This window comes from Passer domesticus, chromosome 7 (assembly GCF_036417665.1).
Source record: "Passer domesticus isolate bPasDom1 chromosome 7, bPasDom1.hap1, whole genome shotgun sequence".
NCBI classification, from domain to species: domain Eukaryota; kingdom Metazoa; phylum Chordata; class Aves; order Passeriformes; family Passeridae; genus Passer; species Passer domesticus.
In genome coordinates, this window is record NC_087480.1 from 6,335,187 (window position 1) to 6,351,052 (window position 15,866).

The 15,866-nt window shown below is 46.1% G+C and overlaps 1 long non-coding RNA gene across 1 annotated transcript; it reads right to left on the bottom strand.

Annotated features, from left to right (window-relative positions):
- Positions 1-8,861: 8,861 nt before the first annotated feature.
- Positions 8,862-14,864, bottom strand: LOC135304325 (uncharacterized). Its single transcript, XR_010365738.1, has 3 exons — positions 14,048-14,864; positions 10,143-10,520; positions 8,862-9,888 (listed from the first exon to the last, which is right to left on the bottom strand). It is a non-coding gene; the product is annotated as an uncharacterized LOC135304325 (long non-coding RNA).
- Positions 14,865-15,866: the final 1,002 nt, after the last annotated feature.

Genomic DNA, 15,866 nt, shown 5'->3' on the forward strand with positions numbered 1-15,866 from the left:
ATGTGCTGGGTCTGCAGCAAGCAGAGGACTGGCACCTGGAGAGCAAGAGGAGGCTTTTCTCCAAGGAGAGTGACAGCATCACAGGTAGCATTGTGGTGCCATTCTTAGAGACTGTGGATCTAAAGCAACTGGGATCAGGGCTGCATGCACTGATAATATGGTTTTGAAGGGCTGCCTTTGTTGTTCTTCAAATGCCCAGGAAGCTTCTTTGCTCCTGCTATTTGTACGGAATATAAAAACTATGGGAGCACTATTGGGATTGGGAAGAAATCAAAGTGGATTATTCCTAAAATCAGGGTGGTCCACATTTCTGTGGAAAAGTACTCAAAAACATCTCAAGGTCATTAAGTTAAAAGAAAAGCATTTGAGAATAAAGAGCTTTCATGTGTTTTGAAGTACATTAGAATCTCTTAAACAGCTAATTTCCTTCTCTTGAACACAGCAGAAATTGCTCATAGTCAGTAATTGATACAATACACTTCACCCTCTGTAAGTTTTCTGTTCTGACACTCCTCCCCACCATCTTCTTTATTTACTCACTCTTTAAAACTATTTGTGTTCCCAGTCTGAGATCACATCCTCTGCCACAGGCAGCTCCCAGCTGGGGTGCACTGATCAGCACCTGACCTTCCTAGAGAACACACCTGCCTCAGCTAGGGTGAGGCTGTTCCAGTGAGATGCCAGCTGCCAAGGGACTGCCTTTTCTGCTGTCCTTCCCTAAATTATTATTTGTTCTCAGCGAGCTGTACATTATTTCATTATTTCTTAGATGGTTCTACCTGTCAGTTATTCGTTATTCCAGGGACTTTTGATGAAAAGCGAGGGTAGAAGAAAATCAAACTGGAAGAATACAAGGAGATGCCTGTACTCCATGGCACCTCTTCCAAGCCTCACATCTGAAGTGGGAATATCGTATGCATGGAAAGGTACTTTGGCCTAGCAGAACTTGGTTCCCTGCAGCACATTCCTGAGCTGCAGACTGAGCCCAGACTAACATGATTTAAGTGGCAGGGTTTCCATCCCCTCATGCTGGAAAATGCTGCCAAGGTTTTATGAATCTTGCTGTTAGGGCATTTTTCTTACTAGGTTTCAATCTTAAGTATCCTTTTGCACAGTTGCATCCCACTAGTTTCAGATACAAGCTAAAATGGAGAAGAATGACATGAAATGAAGCCAAGGGAAATGCATGAAGTGATGTTTGCAGAGTACATTGATAGAAGGGGACAAAATGTCCTTGGGAGAACAAAGAAATTGATTGTTAATAACACATTTCATGATGCAGACACTGAAGAAGTTTTATAACTGCTGTGAAGTCCCCGTGTGTTAGCCTCACAGTGCAGACCTGCAAAGTGCTCGGGGTGGCTCAGGGAGGGGATTGCAGGGTGGGCATTTGGATCTCATGGGTTGTCAAGCAGCCCTGTGCCTGCCCCCACCCAGCTGGGTCATCTCCAGTGCTGGGCACCCAACCCCACAGGGATCTTCTGGACCTGCTGGCTTGGGGAGTGCACAGACAAGTGGGGAGCTTCTCAGAGCAAGGCTCAAACTCAAGAAAAGTGCATGAATCTGATTCTAAGTACCTGACAAACTTTGATTGTATGCGAGCTGAACAGCACGGAGGGAATTTTAGTGACTGCTGCACTGGAAATTGATTGCTAAACCTAAACCCTGAGCAGAAGATCCAAGCCCAGCAACATCTGACAGCAGATGTGATTGGTCCACATACGTTTGGCAAACAAAAAAGAGTTTTAAAGTGATTTAATCCTTCCAGCTTTTTCTAATAATCAGGTTAAGATGAGAGCCATGCTGTGGACAGAAGGTCAGCAGACCCCCAGTATCTGTCAGGTGAGAGAATTAAGAAGGTGGATAAAGAGGAGAGATTTGATGAGGGTGATGGGAAAGAGGACAAAAAAAATTAATACCAAAACTCGGTAATGACAATTTGAGCAAAGTGAGGATTTCTCAGTGAGTGGAGCAGCACCAAAACAAAGTCTGAACACGCTGGGGCATTGGACTGGTCCTGAAATCTAAACCATCCAAATCACTGCCAGCAGTTTTCTTTTGAAAGCTTCAGCTACCAGGGGTAAAGAACTGGGCAGCCATTGCAGAGGAGGAGATCCAGAGAACCTCACCAGCAGGTACAGCACAGATGGCTGAGCTCTGTATCTTTAGGGTGATGTATTGGAGTTCTAATGGCAGCAACATGTATAACAAATGAGGTCACCAGACTAATATTATTACAACAAGTTCCACATGAATTAATCATGTTTGAGCCATGATAACAGAGGGTTGGTTAGTGTATTATCTCTGAGGCTCCCATCTCTCTGGCACTTGCTCTTAAGCCAGATGCCTTGGGATGGGGCATGGGCTGTTTTCTGTCAAAAGAAAGCAAGCATTTCTTTCAAAAGCAGACTCATTTATTCTGAGTTTTCTTCTTGGGTAGGTCAAGCTTTGGTAGCAGAAGCAATTCCAAAACTGCAGTATGATATTTTTTGTAAAGTTTTATGTTGGGTTTTTTCCCTCCTTTCTGTGCAAGATACTGTAAGGACCCTGGGAAAGTTTTCCCCACCAGCCTTCTGGTTTTGAGATAAATATAATCTCTTTATAAAAACACACACTCACATAGCTTGCAGCAGCCTTGTGCTGGATGTGCTGTTCACCATAAATCACACCACCTCACTGCCAAACCAAGTCTAAAACAAAATGAAAAAACTTCTTAGTGAATGTCCAGCTTTATTTCTGTCCTCAACAGCAGGAAACTCATATGAAAGGTTTTTACTAGTCCTTGCACCAAAAAAAAAAGTTTGAGAGATCTCCAGATAAAGGTTTTCCTGAATTAATACACACATAGGTTAGGATACATCAATAAATAGAAACTCTTATGACCATGAGAGGGAAAACCCATGCAGGTGTGGAGCTGCTTGGGTGCCTGTGTGTGACATGGATAGGTCTGGTCACAGCACTGGTTTCCAGTGTCACCATCCTCCCTGATGCTGGGGGGCTGCCAGGCTGTCACCAAAGGAATGAGGAAACAAAGAGAATGAGAACTTTGACCAAGCCCCTGTAATCAGAGCAGTTGTTAGCTGACTTGCACATCACAACAAAAGTTGAAGTCAGGTTAATGGCAGTGGGTTATCCATGAGCTATTTTTCTCAGTCTGGTCATCCCAGAATCATTGCTGTGCTTTACTTTGCAGTACAAAAGATGTCTCTGTGGCTCACATGTAGCAAGCAGGAAACCAGCAGGAAAGAGTGAAGATTCCACAAAAATTCCGCCTTTTCCTGTATTACTGACTGTGCTGATGCTTTCTCTGTTCAGTTCTTGTTTGGCTCCTGGGCACTCACCCAGACTCACCCTCTGGCAGAGACAAAAAGTGCCATTCATGGAGTGAAAATTGGAGCTTTGGTTCTGGGTAACCATTTGGCTGACAGATGTTTCTGCTTGCCTGTCTCCGTCATCACTTTTTCTCCAAAAAATTCCTGTCCTGGGAAGTGTGTGGCACTAGTGCAAAGAAGGAATGGGGGAAACCCACAAAAAATTGAAAACATTTTCAAAGCCTGGGGGTGTGAATTTCCGACCTGTTGGCTGATGATGTCGGGAGGGTGTGCCTGCACCTCCAGGTGTGGGTGGGAGCCTGACTGCAGGGGATCTTTCATGCAAGTCAAAGGCACAAGTTACACAACATCTCCCAGCCCTTGTTGCACAGGTCAGGAAGTGCCAGCAGTCCAACGGTTCAGAGAAATGCTCTGACAAAATGTGCAGAGTTAAGCCTTGGTCCTACAAGGATGAGGGGCAAGCTACCCAAGGTTAATTTGGAAAAAAAAAAGAAAATAAAAAGAAACATACAATAGGTTTCATTTATTTATTTTTAACTGTTTGGTTTGTTTTCATTTTGCTTGATTTCTGAAATGTTTTGGCCTGTGTGCAGAAAAGTAAGAAAACAGAAAGAATTATGTTATTTTCTTTGTTCATTTGTCACGAGGGTCACAAAAATCCATTTCTGAGATTGTTTTATTCCTAACTATGTCTGTTAACTATGCAGTGTCTCACAATGATCCCATAAAATCCCTGGGAGCATGGACAGCAGAAGAGCTGCTCATTCTGTCCAATGCCATGTGGTGAGGGAGGGTGTCACAGGACTGTCACATCACCAGCTCTGGGACTGGCTCACGAGCCTCATTCTCTGACCCATCTCATGCACACAACTTGTGCCTCACAGTGTCCCAGGGCTCACAAAACAATGGGTTTTTATTTCCCATCAGAGAGGGTGATGGGCTTCACTGTTCAAGGAGGGATGATGGCAAACTTTTGTATATGGGCATTGCTGCATCTTAGTAGAAATATTTTGAGGATTTCTGACTTCCCAGAGAGCTCTCTAAGCTGCTCCACCTTTGGAAGCACAGGACAATAGTGTTAGAGAGTAAGATTAAAATCTTGGAACTTTTACATGCACTTTTACAGAAGGAGTGAGGTCACAGGAAAATTACTAAGTTGTTGGAAGGAGACTGGGACTGTTTCTAAACATTTGTCATTTTCCTAGGAGGGATTTTTACCACCTCAATAAGCAGCTGTCCAAGGCAGGAGGCAGTTGAGGGAAACACTTTGATGACACTTTGACTGATCTGGTCCTGCTGATGCTTCTAAGGGCGAGACAATTTTGCAAAGCTCCTCCACCCAATTCAGAGCACTGTGACTAACTCTCCTGCACACAGCCATTTCCTCAGAGCAGCAATCACAGGCTGCAGACAGCAGCCTGGTCCTGCCCCAGTACAGCCAGCACAGTCCAGCATGAGGGAGCCTTAACATGGGTGTGATACCCGGCCCAGGAATTCCAGTGTCACGAAGTAATTATTTGTAATAACTCAGAGTAACAATTTCCATATGTAGGACTCAAAAACAAGAACTACAGGTTAGGAGATAGATACAACTTGCTTGATGAGAGCAGGATTTCCATGTTATTTAAAATAAGATCTGTCCTGTTTTCTGTTTTGGTCTCCATCATCCTACCAAAATAAAATCAGCTGCAAACAGATGTGTCAGTGAGCAGAGGCGGAATTATTGCTAGAGGTGTGAGGTGGGGAGGGTTTGACATGGGCTGAACTCTCAACACCATGATCATACTTTACTGATTAAAGAGCCTGAACAGATGTGCCTTTCACTTCCAGTTTAGATTAAAACCTTGACTATCTCCTCCAGGTTGGCAAGTTTGGTGTTCAGGCTCTTTTGAGACTGTCCAGAATGTGGAAATTAATAGAGTGAGACAGAGACAAACTGAGGTGTCCCTAAAAACTTCCATGCAAAGAAGCTTGTGTGCTTCCCTGCGTGGAGGAATGGGATCTTCCTTTCCTCATCCCTCAGAGAGTTCCTTTGTCCAGCTGGGCAGAAAAAGCCAGGAAGGTGAAGGTTAATGCCAAGGAGGTTTTTTAGCTTGAATGGTGGCTTTTTTTCTCTCCTCCACCCCCCATTCCAACACACACACACACACACACACACACACACACACACACACATACAGGGTCTGGCACACACATCCTGGAGCAAGGAAAGGAATTCCCTCCAGGACAGCAGGACACAGGCCAGGACCTCAGATGATACCTGCAGCTGGTGCGTCCTTGCCCTCACCCCACAGAACCTTCAGCCCTCGCCAGTGCTCAGAGCTGGGTCAGCAGCCCCACACACAGACCTTGCTCTGTTCCTGGGCACAGCATCTCCCTGCCTGTGGCCAGCACAAATCCTCTGGCCCCCAGCCAGCCCACAGGGTTTCTTTCCCCCTTTCCCTGCCAAAGCAAATTGACTTGTGACACCTTCCCTGATGTTTTCATCCTTTAAAGGGTGGAAAGCTGAAAGCCTGGCTTCACTGCCTTCACTTCCATGCCTCCTTTGTGCTCTCCCACCTAGATGTTAAATGAGCTCTTTCAGGGAGCACTGGCCATCGGAGTCACCGTGGGCAGGCAGGGGCACACGTGTGCTGCACCCACTGCCAAGCTCAGCCCAGGCTGCCCTCCCCTCAGCCCAGGGGAGCAGTGCTACCCCAGCAGTGCAGCCTGGCTCCTTTTGCTCCCACTCCTCAGCATTTCAGCTCCCTGCTGTTTTCATTTCAGAAAATCATATAACCTAGTTCATGCCTTCTCTGACATAAAACATATTGCGAGTTTTGACTGAAAGGTAAATAAGAATTTTTGTGCCCTGTAGATCATGGATCTTTTTGTCATCTAGACCTTGTGCTGACAAGTGGATAACTTCTACTTCCTGCACTTCAGCAGAAACCTAGTCCACATGTACACTACAAGCTCACCCTCTCAATCATACATGGTTTGCAGCATTTTTCCCAAACAGAATGAGAAAAGGCATGTCCATGAGCTGAGTGAACTCTGACTCTTCTACTCCTGACTCTTCTATTGCCTCTTCTACTCCTCTCCTTGCATGAGATTATGAGGGACCACCTTGAGACTTGTGCTCATATGTGAAATATAACACTGAGGTGTTATAACAATCCAGTCAATAATAACTGATTAATAATAAAGGTGATGCCAAAACCAGGTGGGATCATCTGGCAATGTGTTTGGCTAACAGAGGCACAAAGGACCAAGTCCACAGCCCCGTGGAAGGCACCTGTGCACTCAGATGCAGTGCAGTGAACTTGGGTGGGGCCAGCAAATCCATCACCTTGCTGTGACGGTGGCCGAGGTGCACGGCACCAGATCTCTGCACAGGTGATGAGAACAGCGCCCTCTGCCAAGATTAGCGCAAGAAAAGTGCCTTGCCAGGGTCTCTCTGCCTTTTTTCCTGGTGCAACTTGCTCTGTTCCCACAGTGGTTACCAATAAGAAGTTCCTTAGCTGCGCAGTGCCTTGGTGAGGGCATCTCAGCTCTGTTTATTACAAATTCAGAGCCTAGAGGTAAAAGACCCACAAGACACCAGAATGTGTCATCTGGCCTTGGAAACTGGAAAACAAAGAGCTTTTAAATATGCAGGGGCCTCCCTGTGTTCCTGACCACATAGCAAAAAGACAGAAAAGCTCAAGCATATACAGAGAGGAATGTCTGCCCTCCTCCCTTTCCATGTGCTTCAGCCAGGATGTTTGTGCAAGAAGAAAGCCAGTTGAACAATAAAACCCACATGTCAGATGTGGAAGAGAAGTCTGGAATCCAGCACACCAAAAGAAAAGATTGACATGAGTTCATCCTCATGATAATGTTCCCCTCTCTAATGAGGATGCACATCGCAGCATCTTTGATAGGGGGCCAAACTGATAATTGCAGCAGTGTGGTACGTGGCACTTTGAAATTTTCACTCAAGAATTGTGAAGCACTTTACAATTAAACTTAAATATATCTTTATATGAGATGGGAGGGGCCATAAAGAGATAGCTTTTCTTATTTTGAGTATGAAAAACACATAATTCCATCACAACACAAACCAGAAGGCTCTAATTCACCTGGACATAGTGTTTTTAATGAATTTTAATGGAATTATGCCTAGTCAGACTACAAAGCCAGAGGACTTGCATGTCTTCACCCTTAGAAAGTGTTCTTATGATCTTTTGTCATAAGACCATACATTTTTAGTAGTAGAAATTATATAAAACAATGGAACACAAGAGTCCTCTCTTTAATAAGCATTATTAACCCCTCAAAACATGGAGTGGGAAGGAAAGTATTGTGAACCAAGTCTGGCAAGCCATAAGATGAAGTGAGGTCTAGGCACTGGGAGGTTTTACATCTGAGTACTTGCAAATTTTCACCACATTTTCATCAGATACATTAGTTTTGGTTGGAAAAATGTTGGCCTCTCATCTGTCTGTGTGGCAAAAGTCCTTGCTAGGGTTTCCTTTTGCATATAACACAAAAGTAATTAAGCTCCTAATTAGTTAAACTTTGAACAAAGTTCTGGCAATGACTTCCATGGCAATGAGAGTCAGTAGTTCTCACTGGACTGGGGCTGTCAGACATTTCCAAAAAGCAGCACTGAGCACCTCTCAAAGCCTACAACTACTCCTGCTCTAGGCAGCTGACAGAGGTGTTAATGTCCCAGAAGTGATCCCAGTGCAAGGTTTCTCTATTAAATCCATCTCCAGAGCAATCAGGTTTGGCACATGCCCATGGTCCTCAGACAGCCATGGTGTATCAAGGGTTAGGGCTGGTGGATTCAGTGCCCTTCACTCCTGCTGCTGTCCCCAGCTCAGGAAGGGCTGTAACAATATCCCTTGCCAAACGTCTCCACCAAATGAGGAGAGGAAGAGGTTAGAGATACAGACATGGAGTCTTCAGGTTCTGTGGCTTCCCTGCTGTGGTTATTTTCTTCTGCATGTCTGTAGCAAGCTTGAGTGAGGATCTGCTGCCCTGGCTGAGGAGTCAGGAGGGGGCTGTTGCATTCCCAGCCCTGGCACTGTCCACCACAGTTTGGCTTCTGTCTGTCTTTTTGCCCTTATTTTACTTTCAGATTCTCTTTAAACTGGCATCAGCTGATTTCACCACCACCACCACCAGCAGCAGCAGTGCTGACAGGGTATGCATCGTGCTTGTAGAACTTATCCCAGCTTCATCCCAGAAAAATGGCACATGTATTTCAGCATGTATCACCCAGCCAGCTCCCAGTGATTGCCAGGGCATCATTTGTCCTTTCCATGCCAGAGTCTGATGACGTTGGGCTCAGGCTGTGCTTCACTAGCAGCTCCTGGCAGCACTGATTTCACTGGGTCCCTGGCCCTGTGCAGCATCACTGATCCTCCACCAGCAAGGTGCCTCCTGCTAGCAAAATACACCAACACTGAAGATAAAGCAAGGAGCAGGAGCCTTGTAACACATTCCTCTGGGCTCTGTATGGAGCTGGCAGTGCAGTGGCAGGGCCTGGGAATTCTGGAGATGAGAAGGAGTAAGGGAAAACTTAGATTTGCTGTGAAAGGTCTGACAAGCTCTGTATTAAATAGTGGACTCCAGTTTGTGTTTGGCCTCTCATGAACGGACAGTGGTAGAGAGCCAAAAGTGTTCCCAGCTTATCACTGGCACAGGAGCTCCTTATGGGGAAGTCCTGAGGAAAGAGCTCAGAAACACTGCTGGGAATCTCCCCTAGTCCAGTGTGGTCCTGTAGGCTGCAGCTTACCACAATACCGAAATGCTCTGTGCCTCCAAATTTGCTTTTCTAAGGGAGAAATGGATTATATGGCAGAGTCCTGCTCGTGCTCCATTTCTGATGGATTTTTTTTTTGTCACCCACTTCTACTAAGATTTACCTTTTGGGGTCAGTTCCTTGGCATGCACAAGCTGGTGGTGTTTCTCTGACTGCACTGAAGCTGTTCTGACTTGTGTACTACAGACTGCTGGTCTCAGATGCTCATCACTGGTCCTCTCCAACCCTTTTGCCATCAGCCTCAGCAATGAAATCAAGTGCTTTACCAGCCATAAAGACATTGCCATGTCATTCTGATCCCCATCCTGCTCACACATTTTTGCAAACCAGGTGCATGACCCAGGATCTGCTGGAGAACTCCTCTCTGAAGCTGCCTGTGCCAGGTTTGTTCTCGCAGAGCAGAGCACAGAGGTGCTTTGCCAACATTCTCACAGCCTTGAGCAGCACAGGGCATCTTGCCACCACCAAGGCTGAGTTAGCCTCTTCCTCTGGGACCACAGGCAGGAAGTAGTAGTCTACAAGCAGAAGCAATTTGGGATGAAGACAGCTCTCCTGTGTTCTGTGTGGCTGCTCTGAGCAGGATTACTTCCACTCCAAATGTGTTATTGCAGGGAATAGACGGGAGCTGGGTGGGGCTGCAGGGGTGGGTTTGCATGGACAATAAAAGGAAATGCCTCTGCTCTGCATATGGTCTGGAGAGGGAGGATGCTAGTGCCAGCCAGGAGGGGATGTTGTGCAAGACAGGGTCCAGAGGGGAGGCATCTGCAGGAAAACCAGAGCAGAAGAAAGTATTTGAGAGAGAGTGGATGTGTGGGTGGTGTCAAGGGAGTGGGAAGGAGACAAAAGAGGCTGTGTATGGCTGTGTGTGAGAGGATTGCAAAGATGAGATGAGAGGCAGAATGTCTGTGGGTGGCATGGAGAAGGATGCAGCGCCTGCTCTGTGCTGCCAAACAGAACACTCCATCCCAGATGCTCTGACCACCTTTTCAACCCCATCAACTGCACCCTTCTTTTACCTGTTAACCCTCTATATCCAATGTCCTTGTCTGAGGAAGAAAAACTGTGGTATAAGGGTCTGGGTAGGGTGCCAAGGTCCAGCAAGAGCTGTCCATCTCTTCAAGCAAACAAACAGCATCTTTTCAAAGCTCCCTTGAGCACACAGAGATGCTTCCAAGCTGCTGTAGTGTTGGGTCTGGGGGTCATTAGAGAACAACCTCTCCAGAAATGTTTCTTCTGATTTTTGAGTCGCTGAACAATTTTCTTACAAGAAGTATTCACACATATCAGTGTTACCACGGAGGAAACAAAAGCTTCATCCTTCATTGCAGTAGCCTTCCAAATATTCTCCTCCCTACAATTTCAACATTTTGCAGTTCAAGTTTTTGCTCCTTCTACTAAAAAAAAAAACAAAAAAAAAATTGGCTTGGTTTGGAGACTGCCTGACCCACATGGCTTAGACCATGATGCAGCTGACCCCCAACACCCTGAGGTGCTAGCAAGTCACGCTTGAAATGAGACCCCTCTCTAAGCCAGGTTCCTGAAAAGCATGGCCCAAAGAGGTTGATAAATAAAATTAACAGGTTTGAAGACAAAGTAGAGGGGGAAAAAATCAAGCTTGTTCATAAATATCCTTCAGAAAGTGAAAACATAGAAATAGTGACCTAATGGGAGGCTCTGCTCAAAATTCCAGAGGATCATGGTAATCTGATATGTACACTGACTTCATGAGTCTGGAGTCCTTCTGAAGAATCAGACCACAGCCACACACACTTTGTCTTAGCCCCTGCACACCATCTCCACACCCTGCTGTTCCAGCTCTGGCTTGTAAAGGGTTTCAGTTTGTTCCTTTGGTGGATAGCAGTTGTCCTAGATCAGCTTCAAATATGACAAAAAAATGTTAAAAAAAAGACAAAAGGAGCCTTCAGAGGTCCTGAGCACTGTGCCTAGGTGCTGATCTCATGGCAGTAATGACCTCAGAGGTGTGTTTGGCTTGGTTCAGAGTCACAGAACTGCCTCTTGCCAACGACACTTTAAGTGGGCCAAAAACATCTGTAAACACACCCATCCAAACATGCATGCTGCAGCCATGCAGTTACAAACACACATGATGTGATCCATGTTAGCTCATAGGTGCTCCTCTTGGGAAACACAGGGTCTGCAGCCACGGTCACACTGCTGGTGCTGTTTCTCTCACTGCTCAGTTTCTCTCACAGCTCAGATGCCCCAGCCCACAGCTCACAGGCAGAGAACTCAGCCCATCCGTTGTAACCTGTGCCATGCAGTACAGATGTCTCCTGGGGAGTTCCTGATCCTGGATCCCAGACTGGGGGACTATTCCCAGGTCTTATTTCTCTTATTTCAGGTTAAAATCATTTTTAGGTGAGCCATGTGAACTTTGCTGTGCTCCTCATAACTGATCCATTTGAAACAGGAAGGAAGGTGCTCCTGGGGGTCCAGTTTTCCAGGATGAACAGTGTGCTCCTCACAGCCGTGGCTGTTTGATGGTTGTTGCTCAGAGCTGCTCCCAGCAGTGACTGCAGAGAGCTGTGGGTTGCCCCTGCAGAGCCCTCGGAGCTCTGCATTCTGACATTCTTGGTGCTCAGCACAGGCACTAGATCATTTTCACAAGCTGCTGTGCATTCCTCTCCAAACACACGTGGGATGCACTGATCACCTCCTTCTCCAAAGGCTAAATCATGTACGCAGGACTAAGGCTGGAAGCTGGCAAGAAGAACAACCCTGTCTGCATAGGCAGAGTGCTTCCATGGCAAAAACTCATACTCTCAAAAGCACATATTTTCCCATAAATGGCCAGTCACAAAGAACCAGCAACCACGAGCTGATGTGGGCATGGGGAGGAGCTCTAATGTCCATTACTGATGAGGAGCAGCTCTGTGACATGATTGAACTGCAGGATAAAATTGTGAGTGACTTCACAGCCAGTGCAATGTGCACTGATGGTACTTGGGGCCCTCAGCTAGCACACAGGGCTTGGGACTTTCACCTGCCCCCAGCCCTTGGAGGACACAGAGCAACAAAAGCCCCTTTTTAGCACACTCAGGTTTTCAGCAGCTGCTGAACATCCAGACCAAGCAGCACACACCTCTGACTCCAGCCTCTCTTGGGCACTGACAGCATCTGATGGGATCTCCTGAGCTGAACAAACTGCCTCTGAGGAGATAAAGTGTACTCCAACAGCCACAGCAACTCCTTTTGAACTATTTCAGAAAACACACTGCTTTAATCACCTGTTTATACTTCAAAAGCTTTGTCACATAGTGTCGTAGAAAAGGCTCCCTGAGCCTGCCAAAATGTAGAATATTTTCTCTTGAAGTGACCCTCTTTCAGTGTACTGTTACACAGATCCTGGACACCACCAAGGCCAGGTCACACTGTAACATTTGCTGTCATCCTGAGTTTGCTTCCACTGAGTGCTTGACCTCATATTTCCCATGCTTGGTCCCTCTTAAGAGAGACTCTTTTGCTGGTATGGAATCCCAATAGGTGTTTTCAAGTTCAAGGAAAGTGAGGAGAAACAAACGCAAGCCCCCACTGTGCAATCCTCCCCTCTGCACCAACACTGGCTGTGCTTTTTTCAACAGGCCTCCATCAAGGAGAGATGAAAAGCAGAGTTCAGGACCAGGTCTGAAACCTGGACTTAATCCAACAGCACTAAATCTCCAGCTGCAATGATGTTACACTGCAGGAGACAGGAGGGTGGAACCTGGAGGGAAATTATTACCAGTGCTTGAAAGTTTCCCCTGAGTGTGCTCTGGGGCCTCTCTTGCAGTTTTGTAGTGGATCTTAGCAAGGCTTATTCTCCATCACTGTGTGGGACAAGTCATTGCTGCTTCAGTGTTTCTGCTGGGTTGTTTTGCATGAAGAAGACTTTAACATCAGCTTCAAAAAGCAGAATTCTCAGGCAACCTGGCCTTTGTTCAGGAAAAAAGGAAGTCACAGGTCTCTCAGCATCCAGGGAACTCCTGCCTTTCAGCTGCCTCAACAAGACCCAGTGAATGAGAGCAGGGAGCTGGGAAGGTGCTCTTTTCAGCTGGAATTCTCTAATCTTCTATTCAACCTGCGATTAAGCAGTCCCAATGCAAATAGACATTCCTGCCCTTTCAAACCAGCTTGTGTCAAGATATTTCCAGGCAGGCAATGACAAGAACAGGCACGGGAAGAGAGCCTTCCTCATGCCATTGCTATTAAAGATCTAAAGACCTGTTCTCCAGCTCTTTCCCTTTCCGGTCCCTCCCACATCTCTGCAAAACTGTTTGGAAAATACAGCTTTGCTGATCCAGAGGCTTTCTCCTCTGAGTCTGCAGGACTCTGAAGCACAAGCAAGACAAAACCTAATTATCACATTGATTAAATCATGGCCCAGCCTCACTGGGTTTACTCATGTGATTAAAGTTTCATTGAAATAGGAGAACAGGGGGCAGCCAAGGGGTTATCCCACCTATTTCAGAGGATTGTGGATTTTTGCAAGTTAATGATGGTTTAACCCCACTGGAACTGGCTGGTCTTGTGTGCATGGAAATGAAAAGATGAGATCACAAAAGCAGCGACACCTTGGCCGAATAACCTTGGCCAAAACAGGAGTGAGGTGTTTTCTAATCCTGGAGCAAGACACGCTGTGTGTTTGTATTGCAAACAGGAGCACAGCCCTGAGCTGGGGGGAGAGGAAGGCTCTGCCTCTGGGAGAACCTGCCTCTGTTGTAAATACATTTTTTGCCTGACCTAGCAGCAAAACTATGTGTCACCCCACTCTAACGAATACTAGGCAGGCAGTGAGGGGACATATTGCTAATTGGGAAAAAAATCTTTCACAAAGCAGCAAGTCAGCCGTGAGAGGTGAGGCTCCTAAGGCTGAGGGTAAGGAAGGGCAATGACTGGCAACAGTGGCATGGGAAATGCATACCTGATGTGGGGGTTCAGAGGACTGTGGCAAGAAATCCTGCTGTAAAACTGACTGTTTGCCCTCAAGGAGGAAAGAAAAAGGAGTATCTGCCATTTAGAAGCATATTCCTTTCAGCAGCCCTCCTGCTCTTCAGACATGCCCGATCCTTGTGTAGAAACCCTGACAGTATTTTCAGCCCAGAATGAAGCTGCAACACACAAAGGAACCAGGCAAACAGGATGCCAGCAAGCCTTGCTAAAGGAAACACCATGTAAATCAGGGAGAGGAGGTCACAATGACTATAGAATGTATTGCTTCTGTAGAAGGGGCCAGCTCAACCTTTGGCTTGAGTAAGATGAAGCCTGGGCAACTGTGTTAAATGACATTGTGTGGGGAGGATGTCATGGGCTGGCCTTCACTCATCAAAGATTACCATCCAAGTCATGGCAGAGGAACACAGATGTTTTTTACAAATCTGAGCCATGCCCCAGCTAACCCAGTCTCCTGCTGTCAGATGCAGCCCATGACTTAGGGCTTGAAGTGTTAGGGTTAGAAAAGGAGGGTCCTCCCTGGTTTCAGCTCACTGACAGTGCAAGGCCAGACTTGCTGAAGTGTCTTAGCTAGTTCCCACATTTGTTCATCTAATTAGGGCCACTGGACATCAGAGCATTACATGCCCAGGTAGCAGTGTCAGCAGCATGGCAAACCCTGAGTCACGCTCTGTGTTTGCAGCACTGGAGTATGGAAAACAAACCCAGAAGCATGGTGGAATTATTTGTTGGTCCTGTGTGTTGGTAGACTTTTTCAAATAGTTTCTCTTCACTATCAAGTAATAAGTCCAAAAAAAAAAAAAAAAAAAAAAAAAAACCCCAAGATATTCCTATTGGTGGATAAATGTTTTCCTCCTGCCCAGCCCTGGTCTGTCTGAGCAGCTCTGTCAGACAGAGGCCTCATCACTGCTGCTCCCCCAGCGGCCTCACGGAGATCCAGCAGCAGAGTTTCCAGCCCTGTCCCATAAACAAGCAGAGTTTTCCAAGCCCTTCCCTGCTCGCACTATGGTCTGAAACAAATCCATAGCCAGCAAAGGAAACAATTGCATTGGAACGGAATCCCTTGGCTTATTCTGCATTTTCTAATGTGGATGGAGCCAGAGGTGTGGGATTGGGTCCCTCTATGATGCCTCCCATGGGATAATGCACAGTTTGTGTCTCTCCAAAGCCAGTGATTTTGAATAACATTTGTCAAGGAATTTATTTTTAATGTCCTTTTGAAAACAAATTCCAACTGTTAGGGTTTTATTTTTGGAGGGTGCTGAGTTCATTTTAAATAAGATTTTTTTTAACCCTAAGAGCTACAGTTGTAACAAATTGGTTTTGATCTGTTTGCTAATGGGCTTTCCTGCTAGAAAAGGCTGTTTCAGTGGAGCAGTGACATTCAGGGCCCCTTTGAAAGACACCAGGGACCTAAAGACCATTGATGCTGTCAGATTTCCAAGACTAAATTCCTCCCTATAATATCCAGGCTTGCAGCCAATTTAGCTGGGTTGGAGCAGTTGTAGCTTTAAAACATGCTTGATGTGTATTCAGATTTCAAAAAGAAAAAAAAAAACCAAACCAAAACAAAAACAAACAAACCCAGCATTGCAGTGATTCAGAAAGATACACAGATGATGGAGTGGAGCAACAAAATCAAACACAAGCAGGCAAAGCCAACACAAGCAGAGATGACCTTTCTAAATTCCACAGCACTAATTCTGCTCCTTGGAAAGAGTGCCTGAGCATTTGTACCCCAGCCCAATACAACTATTTCCTTTCTCCATATCTGATTCCCTACATGGCTG